The 26,075-nt window shown below is 31.5% G+C and overlaps 1 pseudogene; it reads left to right on the plus strand.

The window, feature by feature from the left end:
• Positions 1–17,753, plus strand: LOC128161025 (uncharacterized; annotated as a pseudogene).
• The last annotated feature ends 8,322 nt before the right edge of the window (positions 17,754–26,075 follow it).

Raw genomic sequence — 26,075 nt, forward strand, 5'->3', positions numbered from 1 at the left:
ATGGTAAAAGTAGAACGTATGTATGTGAAGATTACGTCCATATCTCCCAAACTCTTTCCATTCTTTTGTACAGGGTTGTTGTTCTGCACATTTTATGTAATTTTCATTTGTTTGGTCTGTTTGATAATTGTTTTCTCCTGAATATATTTGGAAGAAATGAAACAATAGGTTTTTGGCATTATCTGACTCATCCAGTTTGTTTCCCATTTTCCTTCTACGTACAGTCCCTAAAACGTTCTTTCCCATTTTTTCATGCATTCACCGTGCACTCACGGTGCGCTAACAGCAATGCTTTTGCCGTGCGTTCACTTGCGCTCTTTGCTCTTTGCCACTTTGTTCATCATTCTATTTAGCATGTGCTCACCATTTGCTCACCATGCACTCACCATTCAATCACCGTTCAAGTGGGAGAGTAGAACCTTTCAGGGACTGTAATACCGTTTATAGGCATAACGGCAATAGATGAATTATTTGTGCATTAAATTAAATTTTTTCGTATTTTGGTAATGAATGTACATAAAATGTACAATCTGAACATAATTAATAAATGCATTATTAATTCTAATTTACATGCAGTAAATTCTAAGAAACTTTAAAGTACCTTTTTTTTATTGATATGATAGGCAACCATAATACTAACAGAACCCTACATCGAACTGGCAGTCAATACCGTAAATCTGGAAACTTTTACGTCGATTTATTTTTGCGAATTTTTATATAGAATTTTGATTAATTTTTAGGAAAACAATTTTTGCAAATGCAGAGCACGCGCAAATTAGCTAAAAATTTATCTACGGTAAAAATTTCCAGATTTACGGTATATGAAAGCTTCTTCATTTCCATGGAATTTTGTTATAACCCAGGTGGACTAATATATTAAACCCAGAAAGGAAATCTACAAGAATTTTCATAACAACCAGGTGCAATAAGGATATTATTAGTCTGGATACTGCTTGCATGTCTAGAATTTGCTCAGGTGCAGTCAAGCCAAATGTATTGTTTGTTGTCATTACGTGGCAAAGTCCGACATACGATTCTATTGTCTCTTGTATTTCTTTGGTTCTTAACATCAGATACATTATTATTACAAATATTTTGAGAACAAATATGACTCAGATCTGTGATGCTGCCTCCTACTGCTTTGTTAATGAATTTCAAAGAAATAAAATCATAATTAAACAGCAGATAAGATGAAAAAAAATGTTTGCCCTCAGTGCTCTGGTTTCATTTCTATATGTGAGGACATCAATCTTTGTAGATTTTGAAAAAAAAATATTGATACTCAGTTTAAGGAAGCATTAAGGGGAGACAGGGTGCTCTTACGGGTATTCACTCAATGCTTTCATGGGATTTGATGTCATTGATATGATTGATGTCAAGTATTAAAAATTTTTCACTTTCTCTTATCAGAATGCCTGAGGCAAACTTGATTTTCTCTTTTATTTGGTCATCTGACAATTAAAATGATTGTCTTTGTTTGAAATTTTATCACTTTGATGTTTTTATGGGTATATATCTTAATTTAGATACAATCTCTGCTGATTCAGGTCTGCTGATTTTATTATTACGTTATAATGTTATATTAATATTCATCATCATTTAAATCAAAGAATTAAGCTATCTTAATATGGAAATATAATGATAATCTGTGATGATCATGACCTTAAAAGTCAGCTGTAGCAGGATATGTAGTAAAGCTTTATAAAAGATGTCAGAAAAATTCTTTATCAACATCTTTTCTTTGATATTTATTACTCATGACTATGCATTTACGATTATGACAGCAAATTATAAACTCTAAAAAGACATACTGTAAGTCGTTTTAATTCCACCGTGTTAAATTTTCACGATTTCTATTAAAGTACCAATCGTGATGGTTTTAATTTCCCACTGCTTAAAAATCAATTGATCAGAATATAAGCATTGAAACGTTTTTGAAAACTAATGATAGTATTCAGGATGGGTTTAATTTCGCGGGAAAATATTAAATTGTGAACATAGTGAAATTAAAACCATCGTGATTATATGCCAATCTACAGTATATTTGCAAGCAAAACACTTTTTCCATTTCCTTTGAAAAAAAACCCCAAAGAATATAATGATTTTCATAGAAAATAATCAAAAGTTTCAGATTTCCTTCTTTGAAGAAAATGTTACAATTGACCAGAATCATGTATGATTTTTACACTGGGGATTCACATGCGAAGAAAAAATAAGAGCATCTTTATAGTGAATCTACCTTAAATAAAATAACCTATTGAGAATACATTGCCACTGAGTCCAAAAACAGGGGAACTTGTTTTTCAGAACAATGAACTCTCTAGGGTTTCATTAGGAATCAGAGATTTCCTAAACAAATATTACGACAGCCAGACAGTGTATTGTAAAACCCAAGGTGTTCATCCACGCATATTGATTCAAAGTTGCGTTTTGGGAATTTTTTCTTTCGATAGTCTCAAGATGAATATTACAGATTGCAGGAGAATGAATCAGGTGTTGTTTTTTACTTCAATAATTTTGTTTGTTTTGTTTCTAAGCCTCTGTAGATGAACTGATCGGGTTCCAAATCCAAGTCAATGTTCAAGAAGACACATCCATTTCACATCCCGTCTGCTTCTTTGCAAATCTCAGTGGCACAAACTGGACGCAGCTACCGAACATACATGTAAGTCTTATATTACCAAACAATTAACATCAATTAGCAGTAAATTAAATCACTGTATATAACTTGGATACTGTTTAACCTTTTTAATCTCCCTCTCTATCCCACTCTTTCTCCCTCCTTTTCCAACTGCCTCTCCCTCAATCCCATCCTACTCTTCTTCCTCTATTGCTCTCTCTCTCCCTCTATCTCAATTGTCCTTCTGTCTCCCACTGACTTTCTCCCACTATTCTTTCTCTCTCTCCTCTCTCTCTCTTCTTGTGCATCTTTCTATTACAGTCTCCTAATGTCTCTTAATTAATACTTATGATTTAAATTTTAAAGTCCCTGTATACCACTGACAAATAAGTTACCGTCACATTGCATCTTGCATTAAGCTGACGTAGTATTAACCAAAATGGAATATTTGTTGTACCAGTATAATTCATTTTATCAATATTCAATGCAAGTTTATGAGGTTAAGTGAGATTAGCAATTACCTAAATACATTTGTTGAATGAATTCTATTTAAGCCATGCATATTCAATTTTATCGATTCAGAAATCATATTGCAATATGTTTCGTGATGCTAGGTGTGAAATGCGTAGACTTTCTGATGTAAAATATTAAACAGCCTTGCAAAGGAAATAAGTAATTTGCAGAAAACACTCCCACCCATTTAGAGCCTTGAGCATTAGTTCTCCTTCCAACTTGCATGATATCATTAATGAAAATGGAAATAATAGGACAGCTGATAGGATATAAATTACAGAAATTATAATTACGCTTTGCCCACAATATGCCCACTGTTATCATAACTAGTTTGCCTACCATGGGTCTATATAAGCTGTCACTTCCCTGGAACTGTCAGTACATGTAATTATATATCCAACTGTGTGGTTTCAGGAAATGGAAAAAAAAATTATCAGACTGAAACGTTCTTGTTCAGACGGTGTGGTGACCAGTCCATTTATTCTCCCTTCTGGGTTGTTTTTCTTCAAATTTGCAAGTCATTCTTAGGCCAGTATTAAATCATTGTAAAAATTACTCTCTTCCACAAGCTGCATGATCGTGATGATCTCAAGTCATATTCTCAAAATTTTGATGATTGATAAAAATATGCAGATATTCCTTTTATGTATTACACACAGCTTTCTAACATGTGAACACAGTATATTATTTTGAAAAAAATCAAATGATATATTGTTATTAATCAAGGTGTGAAATCTCAGAGAGAAAAATTCTTTTGAACTAGACTTATAAGTAGGAACATCAAATAACTGTAAGCTCTAGAACCTGGTCCTCTTATCTGATTCAATGTATGTTGATGATCAGGGAAAATCAATAAAACTCTTTTAAAGAAAATTGTTTCTCTTTCAGCTATGTTATTAATAAATTAAAGATTTTGAGTCTTTATATCATACCTGATACAAGAAGCCACAAGTACTGGGCTGAATTTTTTTGTTGTAGGAATATTTGAAAAAAAAACAACAATAAAAGTAGAACATAGGAATAAGAAAAAAATGCATGCTTATCTGGCCGTGAGAGAGAGAGAGAGAGAGAGAGAGAAAAGGAGAAGGAGAGAGAGAAGGAGAGGTTCATGGACGGGGAGTGGAAGAAAGAGGAAGGGAATAGAAAATAAGTGTGCAAGGCCTAATGCTCCTTCATTAGTGGTCATTATTGAGAGAGTAAAAACAACAACAGTTTTGGGATGTATTGTTATGCTTTATTTTGCAAAATTTAAAATTTCTGAAACTAAACTTGTTGCAATTGATAGTGCGCTCACAATAAGTAAAGTTTTGCTCAAGGTTTTGATTTCTAATGTTTTTTAATTCTTTTTTGAGGGAATGGTTAATGCCGGATTTTTATGTGTGGCTTTGGTGTAAGTTTTGTGAACTAGCTGATAAAAAATTTTTTGATTAACATTTACTAGACTGAAAATCAACTCATATTTTTTCAATAACCTGTTGGGCTATCACAGAAAATTGAATCCAAAAGTGCAAATTCATACTAAACCCCTCAAAACAATGGTTGAAGCTTGAAGGCTTTGATGGAAGCTCTAATCATACTAGCTATAGTTGAGCTGAACATGTCAGCTGGCAGATTTTTTATTTTGTAGGATATTGATTTCGTCTTTAACTGTGTGGAGTCCTCAGAGATTGCCAAAGTGACTGTGTACGTCACTAGCATTCCAATGCCCAGCAAGAAGCACAAACGAATCGCCGCTGAGCTGGTCATGATCCCAGGTAAAAATATTACAGTAACTGTTGAACAATGTTACAGCTAACATGCTTATATCAAATTCATGCTTAAAGCAAAGTCTGAGTTTCTATTTCTATTTCGACGCAAACGAATCACTGCTGAGTTGGTCTTGATCCCAGGTAAATATACATTTAAGGAGGCCGATTTGGGTTTTTTTGCGGAAAAACCACAATAGCATAACTCTTTTTTTTTTAACCTTATGTAATTTAAACCAACTCTAGTTTATTTGCGAAGGTTCATGAAAATCGACCGTCTGGTTCTTTTTAGGGACCATCTCAAAATAGAGGTACATTTACTATAGGAATATATAGGAAACTGTCATTTTCCGCACATCAAAGCAGTTAAAAAAAATACTACAATAGCTTTTTTTCTCAAATTGTTATATATGGTTAGCAATATTATTTCCTACCTTATATGTAAAAAACACAAAATTCTACCGTCTGGTTTTTAGTGGGGGCCATCACAAAATATTAAAATGTACCAAATTTTGCTATATATTTGGATTATCACGAATGATGATTGGTATAATGGATTCATTCCAAAAACGTCCTCGAGGATAGCATCATTCTGTATATAAAATTTCAACAGCGTACAATTTTTACTTTTTCTTTTATGTTATTTCTTATAACGTACTCCTACAAAGCTTCATTTTATCATAACGTCATAAAAGCGCAATGGCTATGCTCCCCTACCGCACAACGTAAAAATCATGTTAAAAATAAAAATTTCCTTTAAAAATCTAAATATTTTTATCTGAATTCTGTTTAATTTTCAATTTTATAAATGATATCGAAAAAAATTCATAAGAAGTATAAATCAACTGTGTTATATTAGAATGCGCAAAAACATGCGCAATGCAAACTAAAGTCGGCCTCCTTAAACAAGGTTACAGCTAACATGCTTATATCAAATACATGCTTACAGCGAAGTCTGAGTTTTTTTTTGACACAAACAACCTACCGCTAAGCTTAAAAGAAACATGCAAACAAATAGTCTGATTATTTCATGCAGTCCCCGATTTAGTTGTATAGTATAGATATAGTTTTCCTACTGAAACTAAAAACGGACATTTTGGTCCAGATTGTAATGAAATTGTGCAAAATCGCAATCATTCTTCCTTAATTCTCTTAATTCAGCTGACTCAGTAGAACAGACATTGTTCTCATATTGTACACAAATATAAGGACTAAATTAAGCTATGACTGGTATTAGTTAAATTAGGAGTACCTCTAATTGTTCATGTACAATGTTAAATGACAAATTAAGACAGTCAAATTAAGCGGCTTCAAGTTTTTAAAGGTTAAATTGGCTTTTATGTCTCCAAATAGCACATGTACACCTAATTAATGGTTTTAGCAGAAGGTATTGGGATGATGGAGGTGTAATGCAGACAAATAGAATTATCCTGTTTAGTACACTTTAAGTGCCTTCAAGCTTGACTTATAGTGCAAAGAAATATATCTGATTCTTGTGTGTTTTTTTCCACCTTATTTCCTTTAAACTGGCAAAACAACTTTTTGGATTTAAATTACAGGTAACTTAATTTTTTATTTGAAGTTTGAATTAGTCGTGTAATTGCCAAAGGGAGGATAACCATTGGCACCGCAGACAAGCAGGAAGATTGATTTGTATATGGTAGCTAAGTAACCAGTGCATTGTCATGCCGCATTATATTTTGCACCTGACGATAATTGGTCCGGGTCTCTGCAGTTATGGTAGATAAGGAAGGTATCTAAGTACTCAATAACAAGTATTATAGTGCATGTGCACTAATTTAATCATTTGAAACTCAAAATCTGCATTTTTATTATTCTGCTGGATCAGCAAAACTTGTTATTTGTCCCACTGCTCTGAACTGTATAAGATGCTCATTAACCTATATTATGGATAAATAGACAGTAAAATAGACCGAGTTGTGGTTAGAGATAAAATCAGGGATGCACATTTCGTACAGTCAAGATCAAAAGAATTGATAATTAAGTGTTCATTATACCCCACGCAGATATGCAGAATGATATTCCTTTTATGTATTCCTGCACAGAATTTCAAGAAATTTTGTAGGTATTTATGACACAGTTGTGTAGCTGTGCATATAACCATAATTATTTTGATTCCAAAATTTATATTTTTGGGAATTTTGGCACTTTTCAACTTTGAGTTGTGGCCATATATTGAATGTATTAGTAATGAACAGTTTATATTAGCACAACTCCTCTTAAACCGCTGCATGGAATTTAGTGAAACTTTCATTGTATGTATTAAGGACACAATGTGTTTATATTCATATTACAAAAAAATTATGTTCCTATAAAAAGACGAAGGAATGGATAGTGCAATTTTGCATAAGCTCAGCCTGATGATTTTTTGTTCGAGTTATGTCCTTTATCAAATTATTTTGGTGAATTTGATGCATAACTTGCCATACATTATGTGAAGCATTGTCAAATAATAGAGGGGGGGGGGGGGGGAGATATGTGGCTTGCTCACTTTTTCTTTCTGATTCAAAGACTGTTGAGTTTATTAGCATTTAAAACAAAACATTTATTTCAAAACTGATAAAAAAAAACCCGACCTAGTAATTTATGCCATTAATTGCATTTTTATAAGTATAGAAGGACTGTTATTGCGGCATTATGCATTACTGCCCCCAAAATTAAAATTCTATAGAAGGTTTTAAAAACAAGGTTAAAGGTGTTTAAAATCATAAAATATAAACTGCATATAATAACATGATTTATTATTATACTTTCATGTATTAAAACTTGACGTTTAATTAATTAAAAATCAGTAAAAAATTAAAATCTCCATTTAAAGAAGAGTTCTGTAGTTTTTGCTAATAAAATTTTATCAGCAAGGGTTATTTCAACGAGGCAAGTCCAAACAAACAACAATCTGATTGGCTTTATTTAACCGTTAAAACCAGGTTATTCATGGAGGCCAGAGATTAGAATATGGACGACGCTTAGCCACAACAACTATCAAGTCCACCTCTGGTTCTCTCCCTTGTATCCAGGGGCTGAGTACCATAAAGTACAGCTTCACAGTGATCGCCATGAAAACAGTACAGACCTACCAGCAGTGAGTATCACCATGGTAACTGTTGTATTATGACCTTGACCTTGCAGTAAACTGAGCATTTATAGAAGAGTCACATAAAAATATATTTTTCTTTATTATTTAATAGCCTTGAACCCCATTCAAACGTATAGATTGGTACTCAAACTTGTCTATATATGAATACATATGATTTAATTGATTTGACCTTAAATTCTGATCTTTAACCTTAAAGTCATTTATCTTTGGCCTTGTCTATGAATTTCAAATTGTATTTTTAAGAGTATTAAATGTCAAAAGCAACTGAAATTTAAAAATATTTTACATTTGCTATCTGCATGTTAAAGTTTCACTGAGCGAATCAAACTTAAGAGTTGATCTCCTCAGTGCTAAAAGGATAATTATATCAATGTATCTTTCAGTAGATGAAGACCGCAAAAAGAGTTTCTGGTTAACTGAAAGATGATATCTTTAAGCCAAATAAAGTAATTGCTTGTTTACTCATAAGTGATTGGTCATTTGACCAGCGAATCAGAAAGCAAGTTATGAGTTGGGATCAGATGACTAAGTGTTAAGCCATCTTCATAACAGCATGTATGATGTATTATAGCATGATATTAGGTAGACTATTGATATTTGTTATTTAATATTTCATCTGTTGTTGACAAGATACTGTTAATTACATCTAGCACGTTTGCTTTGTTTATGCAACTCATGGTGATATTTGACCAGGCAGCTTGATATTAAAGACAACTCATGGTGTAGCGTATATAACCAAACAATGATTAGCGGTATTCAGTTTCATAACATGATTATTGTTTTTTAATGTACTGATCTGTCAGTACACATGGTACTAATACACCTTAAAGTTGATTTTTAATCAAACTTTATATAGTTTTTGAAACATCTAGCCCATTTCTTCACAAACTGATACAATTGCATTAATTCATACATGTGTTGTGAATTCATAATGGCAGCGATCGAAGAAAAAATTATACTGCATTAGGCATTTGAACTAAATTGAGCTCCTTGTACTTTGAAAGATGTTTCAATACTGTAGATAGAATCTTTTTTATATGCCAGTCTTTAGAAAGAATATATTTTGTATGCCAGTCTTTAGAAAGAATCTATTGTGTATGCCAGCCTTTTGAAAGGTGATAAGACAATGTTGGCACTAAATAAATGGCAAAGATAGATGTTGTATTATAATTATACTCTGTCCCAAGATATCCTCTATTCTTTTTTTTTATATTTTGCAAGTCATTAATTATATTAGATGTATATAATTATGTATGTAGAATTACCACTGAATATTACACTGTTAAGCTAACATATACTAGATGTTGCTTGAATCGCCTTTGAATCAAATTATTAATTTCAAGGCCCCTAGCTATAGATCTTGTTTTTTGAGAGGAATTAAATTAAACATTAATATAAAAAAATAAATTTTCAGAAACATTTAAGAATACTGATATGAATTTCAATTTAAGCAAGGCAAAATCAATGGTCATTTAATAAGATATATTATAACTTTAATTAAGGTATTCAAACAAGTTGTCATTATAAAAACTAGTCAGCACTTATTAATATTTATATACATGAATTTTATATTGTTTTCTTTTTTCAGCCTTTAGGAAACTTCACCTTTGAAAATGTGCCTTGTAAGAAGAATTACAAAATTCAAGTTAGTATTGAGATAAATTTTTAATTTAACTTTTTTTAAAATATTCATTTAAAGTTTTGCTCAGTGTTTTGTTTTAAAACTATTTAAAAAACTACCCTGTTTTATTATTGCAGATTAGACCATATGACAATCAAATGGCTTTATTAGACCACTATTTTTCATCAAAGACTGTTGCAGTTGGAGGTACAGAATTTTATCTTATGTAATGGCAGCTGGACATTCATATATTATAATGATTTAGGGAGGCTGGTTGGTCAACAAATTAGCCATCAGATTTTTCTTCATTTTTGGAGATATGATGTTTTTAGCTATAAACTATAGTTATTTAGTATAGAAAAAGTTCATATACATTTATTTAAAACACTCTTAAATGTTTTTAAAATGAGTACAAGTAGTTGTGTACTAACCATTAGAGAATAACAGTATTTTAAGCCGCAATAGATCGAAAAAATAAAAACTTAGTAAAAAAGAATCCTCCATTCCAAAATAAAAATATAAAGAAATGTGTACCAATAAAAGAATCGATCTGCTTTCATTATATGGATGGCTATGTAGGAGAATTTTTTTTTTCTTTTTTATACATTTTATGTATATTTTGTGTCATTGCTTTAGATTTTAAGATGCCATTAAAATTGGATTTTGACAAAGCTTAACAATCACAGTGTTAGTTATGATAGCCGAGGATAAAAATAAAAATTACCTTTTTGATTAGTTGGACTATTTCTAGAAGGTCTTGTGATCTTCATTCACATGCTGAAGAAGAATAATGAGTCTTTTGTAGAATTTTCTTTTATCTCTTTTTCATTGAAGCCTGTTGTGTACCTTTAAATTAATTAACTGGTATTTGCAGGAATTCATGATTTATTACAGAAAAAAATTTGGATTTCATGGAAAAATCTTCTTTGATGCATGATCATCACAACACATTATATTATTTTAATTGTAGATTCAGTAAGATGGTTTTAATTTGACTTCTTTATTACAGTATGTTTATTAATACATATAATTAGTTTTCTTTTTAATACACAATGGACAAAAATACAATGAACCAAACACATTAAAACTGCCGTGATGGTCCAATTGTACAGTGTGGTGTAGTTATTGGGTACATTTATCAGATATAAAGGACAGCGAGGTATCAATTATAGTAAACATACTGTATTCACGTTTATTTCCTTTCCGTATTATTTTTTCCCCATGGCATTTTCGCCCTTAAAAATTTACTTGAACATGTACATGGTTTTGCCCCATCTTGAATTCTCCCAGACACCATTGTATTTAAAGAGAGATAATTTGAGACATTTGATTTGCCTAGTCATTAAAATTCGTCTCATGTCAACAACTGCAGAAGGGGCGTAAATAAAACATGGATGAACATTTGATTGATTTTCTCTGTATAAAGTACTGCAAGTATACTTATCGTGTATAATTTTTATCAAAGAAATTAGTGTAGATGTGATTTTTAAAATTACCCATTTAAAATATATGTTCACAACATTTTGCAATGTGTAATTAAAATTCGATTTAGTAGAAGTAGGCTTTTGGCAAAAAAAATTTGCTAAATAGGACATCGAGAGCTCCAGATGTTTAGTATATATTTACAGTATTCCTGTATTAAACACTTGGTTTAGGATCATCTGTGAATATTGGGGATCTGTACGTACTACATAAAGATCTGATATTAACCAATTCAGGTCTTGTATCACTTTTACAAACACAGACTGGCACATTTATAAATAACCTTAAAGTTCATGATCATTGTATAGTCATCCTGAGAATAAAGTGGGGTTGTTTATCAGTGGCATCTGGTAATATGTCTCAATATAACTGAAACCATATTAACTATCAATTCACTGAACATTAAAGAGATTGAAAATTTCGATCAGGCCTTTAGGTCCTCAAAACTTAATTAAGACCTAAGCTGTTGTAGAAGTATATACTTGTTTTATTAATTAAATTGTCTAATTTATCTTTGTCTATTTTGCTGTAAAATAAAAAAGCTTATAAAGCTTTTGTAGATAAGACCTTGAGACAGATATGGAGATTTATTTATTTGGATTCAGCCAGTTTTTCATGTCCCCTTACACCCAACACCGCCTACATTTTATGAAAAGATCTAGATATGCGAAAGGTGTTTAGTAGAAATATATATAAAAGACCTTTATTTTCCTTGTCTGACATTTAAACAAATGCCCCACGATCAGCAAAATTCTTCATTGTAAAATATAGAAAAAAATATAAAATAACTATAGAAAATCAAAGTACTTGGAGTACTGTAATTTTAAACTTTAACATTGCTGTTTAACTTGACAAGTTTTTGATGATAATTTTTGTACTTAAAATGTTGACCTGGAATGAGTTAAAAAAAAAGAGAAAATGAATATAAAATGACTTAGTATCATGTTTTGTTTTTTAGACATGAAGATGATGTAAAATACCATTTATTTTTAAAAAGACAACAAAAATCAATGTTCATAAATAATTATAGAAAGACACCTTGAATAGAAGAGACTCTTTTTATATAATTAGTCTTATAGACATTCATGTGTCAATAAATATGGTTTGGAAAAAAGACATCCAACAATAATTAAACCTTACCTAATGTTATGTCTCCTGCAAACTAACTTTGCGGAAAATTTATAGGATCGTTACCATTTCCTATGTAATCTTTTGGGTCTGTAAACAGTAAATATTTCTATTAATTTTGCAATAAAGAGAAAAAGGATGAAAACAACAGAAAATACATCGGATTCCCAGGATGCCCGATTGTATCACAAAAGAAGAGAACATGTTTTTCCCCCTCTTGAACTTTTGGTTGACCCTAGAAAGGACTACAATTGAACTCACCTTTTTTTCACTTGGTGTGGATTGGACTGTTGTATCTAGTTTTAATTAAAAGATTTGTGAATTTAGGTGTTAATGACAGGTTTACATATGATCATTTTCAGACTGTGTGGCTACTGTCAGCCGTCAGCCAGAGCCGGTGGTGTCCAAGCTGGTCACCCTCGTCAGTATTCCTGTTCTCCTGGTGGTGGTTGGCACCATCACTGGTTTCTTTTGAAGAGGTACCTTGTCATTTCTCTGTTGTCTGTAAATTGTCATATTCAAACTCTCTCTATAGCTGATACAATTAGTTCTTTTTAATCATACAACAATGCTTTGGGGTGAAAAGTTTAATGCTGTTGGAAGGAATGATTTTTTAAAAGCAGGAACAAGGAAATGTTACAAGATATATTAACAGACTCTTTACATGTATGTGTGATGACGTTTAGGAAGTCAAGTTTCCGTCAGAGTTGACAGTAAAAAAGGCGCCAAATTAATCAGATCCCTATCGTTACTGTTCCTGGATCATATTTTTTAGCACCTTGGTCTTATAATGGTTTTTTTTCTTAATAAGCTTACAATGTTCTTTTATCCTAAGCGTTTTGAGTGAATTTTATCAACAAATTTATAAATCTGGTTCTTCAGATTTCGATTCATTATTAAAAAAATGTTAAACTTTAAACATGAATTGAAGTATATGAATTATTGTTTTGTTAAAAATTATGAAAGAAATGCAATATAACATTTAATAAAACACTAATAATGATTTTTCTTGTTGTGGTCTTTGATTTGACAGATAGTGTTGACTGTAAACTACGAAGACACTACAGCCCAGCAGATAGCAGCGAAACAACCCCAAACAACGCAGGTATGGTTCATCAGCTTAAAGGAAGCATCCAATCCGAATGTTTAAATATACGAGAGTTTTGGTATCAATTGTTTAATGGATTATGACATTACCAACAGATTTAGCAATGCAGGTTACATTTACCAGTTTCTCTGTTTTAACCGTTTACTACATATCAAAACCATCAGCATACCAAATCAATGGAAAATGATTATAGTTCATCAGTTTTAACCAGACACTGTAACCTTACGATTCTTTCTCTACATTTACAGTTGTTTACATATATAACACTTCTACAAAAGTTTTGACAACTTAAACAGTTATAGTCCATTAAAAGACTGTTGTGGGGTCATTCCTTTGTTCTAGCAGTCTAAAGTTTTAGCTATGACGGTCCGATTTTAGTGAGCTTTTTTAAAAATATTATACCTTTATTAATGGTTACAGTACTGATATCCTTCAAAATCGGACTGTCCAGGGTAAACAAACGGTGAAATTCAATAGCAGTGTTTTTTTAAGTACGAGATACTGCATAAGGAAAATAATCGCCCCCGTTTTATTTTCACCCTTTCGCCCCCGTTGTCAGCGGGCGAATTTAATCTGCCGAATACCACATCCACCTAAATTTGAGTCACAAAGTTACTGTGGTATAACAGTGAAGTGGGTTTTATGTTATAAAAAAGGCACTCTTGAAGAAGTCAATCATTGTGCAGAATTAGAAATAATAAACAACACAGAATCAAAAATTTTGCAACTTGTTTCAATGGCGAACATATCTTTATTTCAGGGAAAGAATTCTTTTTCATATGCTTATATTTCGTTAAAATTCTTGTAATTGACTTAAGCAACATAATGTCATTATATTTAAACCCGAATTGGTGGTTGTATGACTAATTTGTCTATTGAATAAGCTGCCGTTTTTCTTAGATTTGCTGTTAATTTTATCAAAAGAAAATAAGGCAAGAACTTTCCATATGCAATAAGGTTTAATTTCTGAACCAATTTTTTATAAATTTGAAAACAAAATCATATCATTTAGATATTTTGATAAGATAAGATTTTTGATAATTACCAGATGAATTGTTAATCATTAGACTGAATTCAATGAATGGTGCAAAATATCACCAAATAAGTATATATTAATTCGTTATACTTAGTAGCTATTTGTTTAGCGGCGTGTTGGATATACTATTATTACTTACCATTCTCTAACCATTTCTAGAATGCATCATGTGGTTAACACATGTTGATATGTGTCTGAATGATACATGTATATATAGACCTTGTGCTATAATTCTGTAACATAAGAGTATGCTACGTTGGTTTCCAGGAAGTATTTTCAGCATTTACTAATCATTTTATTATATCATCAGATGAAGCCTCAGCAACAATTACACAAAGACCATTCAATTACTTTTTCTATGTAGTCGTGATCTTTTAACATCTTTATTATGTTGAAAATTGTCATCTTTACTCTCCAACATCAAAGAAGAGTTCTGTCATTGCAGCATTTGCAAAGCTGTGCATGTGCATTTTATGCCATTGTGGCCAAAGGCTCGTTAGGGAGTGTTTAGTAGCAATAGTTATGCAACCGCTTACTCCCTTTTAACATGTAGTCTGCAACCATACAGCATATGCCTTCTAGATAAACTAAACCAATTACAAAACTTGACCTAGATCAAATATATGTCATGGGACCAGACACTGACACAATTTCGTATGGTTTTAATGTCTTACCAGAAGATATATCTTGAACCGCAGATCAAAAGTACTTTGTTGTTTCAACGTACACTCAAGAGTTTTCCTCTTTATTTTGATGCTTAATTGTGCCAGTTTTTCTTGTGTTGGGTAATTCCTTACTTTGATTGTTTATTCGTCTTTTTTTTAGACTGTACCATAGTATTACCTGTGTTTTGCGACGACAGTCTACAGCTCAGAAACGCTGTCCTCTGTTTGAAAAATCTAATACATGCCATCAGAGGATGCAAGGTAAAATAGAAATTAAAATCAAATAAATCACCATGCTAATCTGATATACTTCAAAACAACATAGATAAAAATATATGTGATGATGTAGGCCAACATATGGCCAGCAAATGCAACATCTAGTATGTGTGCTATTTCTTTTAAATTGGAGTACCTAAAATTAAACGAATCAGTCATTCTATAGCTTGAATCTTCCGCCTTCAGAAATTTTATGATTAAAGTCTTGTTACTTAAGTTGGACTTTTTAAAGTGCTAGATTTATAATTATCCCATTTTTGTGTACTTTATCTTTTCCACATAATTTGTTATTGTCATTTTTTTCCTTTTTTTTTATCTCTAACTAAATGACACTGCATGTAGAAAATCACCTCTTTCCTTTGTACTTTTGAATTTCCATTTTGAAAACATGTTCAATTTAGTTGGGATAAATTCGATTAAATATTAAAGAATGGATTGAGATTATATAAATTTCTTTTTTTCTGGAAGATTGTAGATGCTGTGCATATTAAGCCTCAACAAGGAATTCATATCTCATATGTGATAAAGTAGATTTAATTCTTTACTTGATGTTGACCTAATCTTAGCAAGATTTACCACTCTTTGCATAATCATTTTTTTCAAGAGATATGTATGTGTATGTTTGCGTACTAGAATGTCTTGTTACTTTTAAAACAAACCCTGAAATGAAATACCGGTTGTAGAAAATAAGCTTTGTCTATAAAAAGTTGTTTTAAGAAAGGAAGAAAAATCGTGTAAATACAGAGGAAAAATGTTTAAAGTAGAAATTCACCTGTTAATGTACCCTTTTAAGAAAACAAATTCAAGTTCTCTTCATGTTGGATTTTGAAGCATGATTAAACTTATTGAAATATTTTAACTCTAGACTTTTGTTGCTTCAGGCCCAGTTTGCAGAAGAAAACCTGATGGAAGGTTTCTCAAGTGATTATCTGAAATCTAACAGCTTCTATCAAGTGGCAATCATATCTAGCAAAAGCTTAATTCAGATCTATGCTGCCCTTGAGAAAAATCGATCTCAAGTTCCCAGGCATTTACATGTTCATAATAATGAAAATCTTTCTAGAGAAAGTCAGGCTTTCTTGAACTGTGTTTCGTCCTTGGATAGTATCCACACCGCAGTAGCCTCAAATCAGCAACGAATTAGGAAGCCCATCCTTATTTCATTTTTCCCAGATATCGAGACAACTATTTTAAATCCAGACATTCAAGAACAGTTTGTGTTGTCTGATGTAGTTGATATGAATGGCAATGTCCAATGTATTATTAGAGATGCTGAAATCCGTAAATTGGTCAACTTTTTACATGATAACGACGAAACTCTACTTCATGAGGAATTTGCTTCCTCTAGGCCGGAAGCTCAGGACTTATGTGAAGCGCTCCGTAATTTGTATAAAATGGAAATGAGAAACATACCCAACAAAAGATTAGAGGAGTCCATTAAGACATTTATTGGGGAGGATGAAAGTGAAAGGCGCTTGGTTAACAATCGGGAGACGGTTATGAACTATTATATATCAGCTCATGGGGACAACAGGTGTATTGATGTTAATCCTGCAGTTTGGCCAATGTTGCAGCGTAACCCAAAAGAAACGGTGTTTGATCCATATGACATACAGTTCCACCATCACACATACATGGAGGGCGAATTCTCGCTTCCCAATTCCAGGATTCACCCTGACAGCGGATATGTTTCATTGGTTCAGTCCGATCAGGAGCGATGCTTTTTCACTGTAGGTAATGTAGCAGATTTTATCCCTCCCCTGGAGTCGGATACTGACAGTGTCGACAATCAATCTCTTTGCCAAAAAATGTTGGAGTTTAATCAACGAAATTTGACGAAGTGGAATGCAGTTACCAGTTAGGTTGTTATCAGTTCAGTCATTAAATGATGACATTTTGGTGGTTTTAGAGGTAAACTCGGGCATTATATCAAATACTTGTTTTATAATTCAAGTTATGTCTTGAATTTTTTGAGCATTTTAGTTTTTAGTATTGTTATTTGTAATAGTTTTATACCTTTTATTGGATTTAGAACATGAAATAAGCTGAAAAAGAAGGATGTTTCATAAATATATCTGAGATAATTTGTATGTAAAAGGGCATTAATATACATTCAGATATATAGAAGTCACCAACTGATGTGTATCAAAAGTTTTTTGACAAGGTACTTTTAAATTTTATTTTGTTGTCACAGTATTTATAAATGTCTTTGTTTTTTATATTGTATGTCTTTGTTGTTGTATTTCAATGAATTTGTTTGTAAAGGATAACTCTCCAAAGTTTTCTTACAATTGATACATACACTGTAGTATGGTAAGTTTTATATCACATGGTTTACATACATTCCATGCTCTTACTGGTTATTTTAATTTTTGTTAAAGAGTGAATTTTGTTGACATTAAAGAATATTTTTAATTTTGTTTAAATGGGCATTAATGATTTTGTTATTGGTTTGCATACATGTATTTTTATGCTTGCCATTTAAAGAAATGATACATGTAACTTGCATTTTATGGTTGTATTATATATGATTATTTTGTAGCTTGGCAGAGCTCAATTATTTATAAAAGTAGATTTTTCTGGTGCAATTATTTTTAATGATATATTTTGATTTTTTTTTTGTTTCCAAATGCAATCATATATAACAATTATTTTCATTCCAAATGCGCATATTTGGGAATAATTTTGGCGCTTTTACTTAAAATGACGAATATTTTTTAGGGTTATGACGTGGTAAATTTGCGTATTTTTATATTATGTTACAATCCCATGCAGACTATCTTAAACATTGTTGAAACTTTTTGTTATAACTCTTTAAAACATTCTTTAAAAAGAGCAGAATTTTTATTCTAATGCTGCTCATCCTATCTTATTTTTACAAGAAATCCATAACTTTTACATTTTTGATATATATCTTGTGAAAACATTGAGAGTTTGTGTTTACAACATAAAAGGCTAAAGGCTTATTAAAACTTGAAAAGCTTTCTTACACAGACTAGTATATCATTACTTATTATTAGGTTAGTTACTGTAACTAGCCTAATAAGTGTCTTGTTTTCCCGAGGACTATCAAGCGACATATATATTCACAAATAGCGATGAAGCCATGTACAAGATGCCTAACATCTCGTCCAATTTAACTCATTTAAACTCTTCAAAATTTTCAATCTCACCTTTCAAATACTCTTTAAAAATCCTTGCTTCACACATGTTTACATACAATGTTTTGTTGCTATTCAATTTAAAATGTTTTCTCCCTTTCCTCTGCAGAGATTTGAGCAAATTTCGACGCTGCCATTTTGTTCTGCTCCAGACAAAACAATGTGACGTCAATATTCAAAGAGCAACTACTCTAATTTTAAAAAATTTCAAAGGGCAACTACTCCAAATACTTTGAGAACTTATGGCATGTGGTTTATGTATTAAATACTATGAAATGTCGAAATGAGTAAGCGAAGCGTCGAACAATGACGGCCATATTGCCAAATATTATTTCTCACAGAACAAATATAGAGATATATGAGGCAATCACGTGCTATGTTTAAACCAATGAAAATGTGACATTTCAGTCCAAGGGAAAACAAATATCTATTCTGCGCATTTATGTTATTTCTTTTGTTTAGTGATTTGAGAGAATAATTTTTAATTCTTTTTTCAAATTATAAAGATGCATGCAGGTGTATAATTTTTAATAAGTGATATTTAATCTTGGCGGTTCTAATTTAGATTTTTCAAATCACTCTTAAATTTTTTTTCTACATTAGTTCACATGATATGCTATTGAAAACATGGTACCTTTATATTTATTGAAGACATAACGAAACAAAGTAAAACAGTCTTATCATACATGTAGTTAGTTCCAAAAATTCTATGTTTAATTTAAAGAAGAGCGTAAAAATTTTTATTATATTTTGGTTTTGCTTTTTCCATACGAATGTAATATTTTTTCTATTAAAGAACCTGTTGTTTTTACTATCATTCATGTTTAAGAATGTTTCCAGTCGCGGTTTCATATTAAAAAAAGCTTCAAATTGTAGGATGTTTTTATGATGCAGATTAGAAAAGTGGAACTAAACTTATCAAAATGATAATTAATCCAACATTTTACTTTCGATATTTTACATTTTTTTTGTCCATTACTCTAAAATGTGATGAGTAATAGGGCATTATATTATCTTCAACATTTGCTTAATGAGTTATGCTGCTTGATGTTACTGAAAATCAAATGTTATTGACGAACGATATAGAAAAGAAAACGTTCATTGTACTTATTATATTCAATGCATTTTGCTAGTCTATTAAAAATGTATCAATTTAATGATTTTTTACTCCATCGAAACGTAATGCTTTAAATCAATTTTCCAATGTATTACAGAATTATTTGATTTACAGTTATCTTAAGTTAGCTGAAACGCTATTTTCATAAAATTTTTATTCTTTTTAATTGTTAAACAGAACAACTAAATGACAATAGATTCAGGGTTCATAATAAACATACAAGTCATATGCATTTGAAAACGGAACTTAGCATGAAGAGAAGCTTGTAGTCCATTGTGTATATGTAGTATTTTTGCCAGTATTGTATATGATATTGTGTAGTTTGGGAGTGCCTTTAAGAGAAATCTTGTTTTAACCCAGAAATAGCTCCTCCAGGATTCCATTAATTTCCTAAGCAGAGTTTACATCTCTGTTTCTTGCTCAACTGTTTTCCCCGTGACGATGTTTGAGATAATTCCCCTGTCTCCTCAGGAATTCTTCTTGTAAGTGTCTCTTTTTGTGAATATATTATTTTCACATATACAACCTCTTGTAGAATCTAGCATTTTCTCTGTCTTTCTTTTTTTGTACATTTTCTATGTTTCCTTGGCACGTTTGCTATGTTTTGACATTTTGTAATGAACAGTATTAATTGAAATGAATTTTGTAATAAGTTTTTTCCTGGTTAACGTTTTGATGTTTCCTCATCCTAGGAATTTATGAATTAACGAAACCTACCCTTGATATTTTAATAAAAAAATTCTGCCATATAGTTTTACTACTGTACCAAATATTGTTAGATAAAAAAATTATTTATTTAACTTTCGGATTTCCTAGGGGGTTGTCTCGAAAGTTAACACTTTTTATTTTAGGAACCTTATGTGAATATTTTGAAAAAGCACTAATTTTTCACGTTTTCCCCATATGTTTTGTATTTCTGCCGTAAGGATTTCTTTTTCTTTCAAATAAATGGAAACTATTGTAAAATATCACCAAATGGTGAAATAAAAAAAAAAACACGTATACTTCGTGGCTTAGTCCTGAATAATATCAAAGATGACTTTTATATCTGAAAATTAGCATATTGTGGTATATAGTGACTTACAAAATAATTTTTAACCAAATAACAATTTTGAAATGCTAATATGTTTCTTTTAATGCTCCGTCAATCCTTATTTTAAAATCGTCACCGCCTCGAACAAAAATACTTTTTTTCGTTATTTTAATGCATAGTTAAAACACCGGGAAACATTGGCGCCATTTTAGCATTTTAGCCTATCAAAGCCATGAAATCAAAAATTTTTAATTTATAACGTTACATATAACGTTATTTTTTGTAAAGAAACACAAATTAAAAGAAAGTTTTGAACTTTGCAACTACGGCTGCATGGGGAAAAAAAAGATGCGCAAAGTCATGCGCACTCGAACTGTACTATACATCGTTAGTATATTTTGTAATATTGTTTACACGTATCTTTTTAATGTTTTATTCAAAGTGCTACAAAATTGAAGCCCCCCCCCGGCGTTTCTAAGCCTGCAAAAAAACCCCAAAACATGACAATATGTATTTATATGGGATCGTAGAGTGCATGATTAAATCAAACTCCGAATCTAATTTATCGCTTTTTATGTTTTGAATGTGTTTTTCTTCGTGGAACTCTACTGGCTGTAAGAAATTTAAATCTTAGATACAAATTTGGTTTAATTGATGATAAATTGTAAGCTTATTGTTAGATGTTGTGCAACGCAAAATAGCTTCGAACAGTCAATTTTGTTTTTTACACAGTAATTAGATTCTTATTAATTTAGTTTTATACTTGACAACGATTGATCAGATTTACTTCATGTTACTATTAAGGCACCATTTGGAATAGGGCACGAGTATTTAAAGGAATCGAAAAAATTACAATGAGTTGGTTTATGGCTAGTAAGCACATGTTGTTGTTTTGGCTGGTATTCGTATATCCAGTTATTTTCGCGTTGAACTAATGTTCGCGATATTTTTTAAATCGTTAGATATTCAAAACGCAGCGATTATATCCGGTATTCTTTGCTATATATAAGAAACATTTTTAATCACAAAAAATGACTGAAGCAAATTAAAATCGTACCACCTCTTTCCTATTTTTGCAAATTTTAACACTCTAAGAAATCCGGATATACTGTTTTTACGATGTAGATATGATTGAGATACTGGCGTAGAATATGACTTTTTTGGCGTATAAACAATAATGAACTTTATTTTTGGTTTTTAAAGATAGACACTTATTTGTATGACGTCACTGCATTTTTCATTAACGGAATCAGTGTGATCGTTATACATATATTTTTTGTACACAGGTTTTCGTACTTAATAACATATTTGAATGCTAAAAATGCTTACATTGATTTTTTAAACAAAATTTGATAGTTAAATGAAGAAAATACTGTGGAGTCATTAGAATTGAGTGTAGTTAAATTTTCGTAGTATTCTGACTTAGGTTGCCTTACCTTAATTTACATCTTCGACAAAAACAAATTTAGAAAGAGTTGTGCTTCTTACTGAAATCCGACACAATCTAGAAAGGACTATGTGCGGTATAATGCATTTTTTGCCCCAAAAATTAAAGTTTTATAAAGAGCTTAAATATAAGATGAAATATATCTGAAATTAAATTGAAAATAAGTGTGTAAAAGGTTTTCATAACAGTGACGTCATAATATAGAAATGACGTCAAGAAGATAGTCTTATTTTGTCATATTGATGTTTTATTTGCAATGTTTTTGGAATTGGGTCATTTATGTGACGTCATAGATAAACAGCGAATGAGAAATGGTGACTAAAATCAAGATTAAAGTGATAGGCATCCTCTGCACTATGATTTATAAAGATTTGATTTTTATGTGATAGTATTTAAAAATTAGTTAAAATCGGGGGCAGATATTTGACCATACCAAATATAGTCCTTTCATTCCCGCAAATATGCAAAAGAAACTTAATCCACTTAATTGGCACCCACGAATTTGAATGATTGTACTGTATATTGCTTCAGAAAAAATTGGAGAACTTCAAAAGGCAAGCATGATTTGTTATATGAAGAACTTTATCTAAACGAATTGGGGTTAAACTGTTTAATTGCTTAAGATAAGATGAAAGCACGAAACTTATTAGAATGTACGTGAAAAATATTTTGTTATCTATTATAATTATCTGTGATTGTTGATGAGAAATTATTTTTGTTGTTATGGCATTGTTGTAATAAACAAAACATGTATCATGATGAATGAAAAAATTGTATATGTTATAAAATAAAAAAAACTCATTTTAATTTTTTACCTTTTTTATGGTCTGAGTTTAATTGAACTTGAAAGTAATTTATTGACTGTTGGATATGAGTAATGTTACATGATTTAGTTACATGAAGAGGCCAAAGTAAGTAAGCAGGTACTTGATTCCATATATTTGTTTATGCTCTAAAATCGAAGTCTAAAAGTCTAAAACTGTACGTACAATCACTCCTGCCACGCTGGTACAACAGAAACCATGTCAGTTTTTAATAATTTAATGCTATTCGAAATCAATGCTTCAATTGATGAATTGCTGCTTGGCGATCTCACGTTTCACAGATTTCAGCTTCTTTGATGGGTCACGTAACGATATTGGTGTGACACGGAGATTTATTGGCTTCGCTAAATTCTATTGTTATACTTTCATGTTAAATACTGAAATCTGATTGGTTAAAACGCAGTTAATAATATTTACTATTACCCTCAGCGTTAGCAACGCACTTGGCAACGGGTAATATTAAAAAATGTTACATGCGCGAAAATTATGCGCGTACGGTTCGCTGTAGAATTCACGTTATTCCTATATAAAAGCAGTAAAATTTTCTTAAAATTTTTAAAAAAGACATTCAGTATAACAAAATAAATAGTGCCTGTTTGGGAGGATAACAGTTGAAATTGACACCCCTCGAAAACCATTGTCAACCTCCGCTTCGCGTCGGTTGACAATGGTTTTCTCGGGGTGTCAATTTCAACTGTTACCCTCCCAAACAGGCACTATTTATATACTGTAACTAGGTACTCATGATCTTTCATACCCGGAAAAGGAGAAACATTACAAGAATAGCAATTTCTCAAAGCAATGAGTAAAAGACTTGAAAGTTTTTGCGTATAGCGGCCTAAGAAAGTGTTTAGTTTGTTTTTGTTACGAGTGAGTAGTCGCTTACAATGGGAGATCGAGCGAACAAGACGAAGGCAGGAAACAAAGGTGGGAAAATTTGTAAATTAAACCCTAGAGACTGACAAAATTAAGCGGAAAAAATGGTTCAGTTGAATTAAAGTCGGCGCCTTTAAAGATTTTCTCTATGTATTCCTGTATAAAAATTTATCCCCCAATTGTGGCCCCACCCTACCCCCGGGGACCATGATTTGAACAAACTTGAATCTATACTATCTGAGGATGCTTCCACTCAAATTTGAGCTTTCCGGGCCTAATAGTATTTGAGAAGAAGATTTTAAAAGATTTTCTCTATATATTCCTATGTAAAACTTGATCCCCCCCCCATTGTGGCCCCACCCTACCCCCGGAGACCATGATTTGAACAAACGTGAATCTACGCTACCTGAGGATGCTTCCACTTTAATTTGAGCTTTTCTGGCCTGATAGGTTTTGAGAAGACGATTTTTAAAGATTTACTCTATATATTTCTATGTAAAACTCGACCCCCCTCTTGTGGCCCCTCCCTACCCCCGGGGACCACGATTTGAACAAACTTGAATTTACACTACCCGAGGATGCCTTCATATAAGTTTAAGCTTTTTAGGCCGAATAGTTTTTTGAGAAGAACTTAACGTCACTCTGGCATAGTGTTGCGTTTGAATTTCACGCAAATGACGCCGAAAATGAAATAGGTCAGATTTAATGCCGTAGAGCAAGGGCATATGCTTAATCAAGTATATTGAAATTTTACATGTGTGATCAGTATATCCTCATTATATCAAAACGTGCTGGGACCTGTATAAAATCGATACGCATTTAAAAAAAAAATAAGCGTTAACTGTGGCAAATTTTTGTTCATACACTCTTTACGTTGAATTTAATAATTGTTCTTATTTGAATATTCAAAGCTCCCAGCACATTTTAAAATTTAAAATGTTCAGTTTTCAAGTTAGAAACAGAAATAAATATGTTTGTTTATGTTAAGCCTTTGCTATGCTTTTTCGTACCGGGTATTAATCCTGGTTCATTTATTTTTAGCAGTATCACGTGACAGGGGATTCTCAACAGACTCAAAAATTGCTCATGCGATAGCAAATTATCTATATCTGTATATTAACAAAATATCGCTTCGTGTAACAGATTTTTGGAATAAAGTATCAAAATTATTCAAAGGTTTATATTTTTTGTGTTAGATATTGCTATTTTTTATGGACGCCCTTAACATACATGTAGCTGAGAAAAACAAAATAAAAACAAAATCTAATCATACACTATTTTATTTTCATAAGATTGCATTTAAAAATGACAACATACAGTTTTCGTTTCTTTTTCCTCAGTTTTTTTTTCATCGAAGTAGCTGTTGTTACAATTTGAACATGACAAGCAACAGTTTACATATTCCATTTGAAACAGATTTAATCATGCTTTAGCTTAATTGGACGGGTCCTTCTCGATTAAACGTTGCCGCGTCCTCTGGAAATCAGGACTGCGTTTTAAAAAAGAACTAACGACAAAGTCATCAATATTTTTTAGTCTCGTGGAATAATTTTTAAAGAACAAAATTTGTATAAAACCATTTATTTTACACTATTTTGATTTCAGTTATTATATTTTGCAGGCATTAGATTAAAAAAATTGATTAGTTCGTGATTAATTAGTGTTCATTTATTTGGTCTTATGTCGTAAGTTCTTTTGTAAAACGCAGTCCAGAAGTTATATACATGTAACTCGTGACTGTTCTGAGCTGACTTAGCGGGAAAAGTAGGTACCACAATCACACACACCAAACAAGATTGCAGGTTTCCCGAGATGAGTATATTACTCGGTCGTGTCTGCAGTGTTCCCGAAATATAAATGTATAAGCACATATGATAATAACATGTTTATAGATATTTGTAAACCAACCGTTATATATTTTTATTCTTGTTAAAGTTATCAACAAAGAGAATAATTGTTTTGTGCATATTTCAAAGACTCTATCAGAAAAAAAATAGAGTATGTATGTTCCTTTCCTGACCACATGGCGGTGAATTGTTTGAAGTCAGAATACCAGAGATATCGTTACTTTCTGCATGTAAACAATTGGCAGTTACTCTTGTCTTTGAAATTTTTTTTCAACTACAACGAATGACACGTGAACTAGCAGTTAGAAATGAAAGTCAAGAAGGACTATTATTAAGTCATCACATATTAGAACAACCCATCGTTATCGTATTCAAAGGATATATATATGGCGCCATTTTATATATTACACGTTATACGTATTCCAGTATTCCAAACTCCAAGATGCTTTTACCGGGGT

The sequence above is a fragment of the Crassostrea angulata genome, chromosome 8 (assembly GCF_025612915.1).
Source record: "Crassostrea angulata isolate pt1a10 chromosome 8, ASM2561291v2, whole genome shotgun sequence".
NCBI lineage: Eukaryota > Metazoa > Mollusca > Bivalvia > Ostreida > Ostreidae > Magallana > Magallana angulata.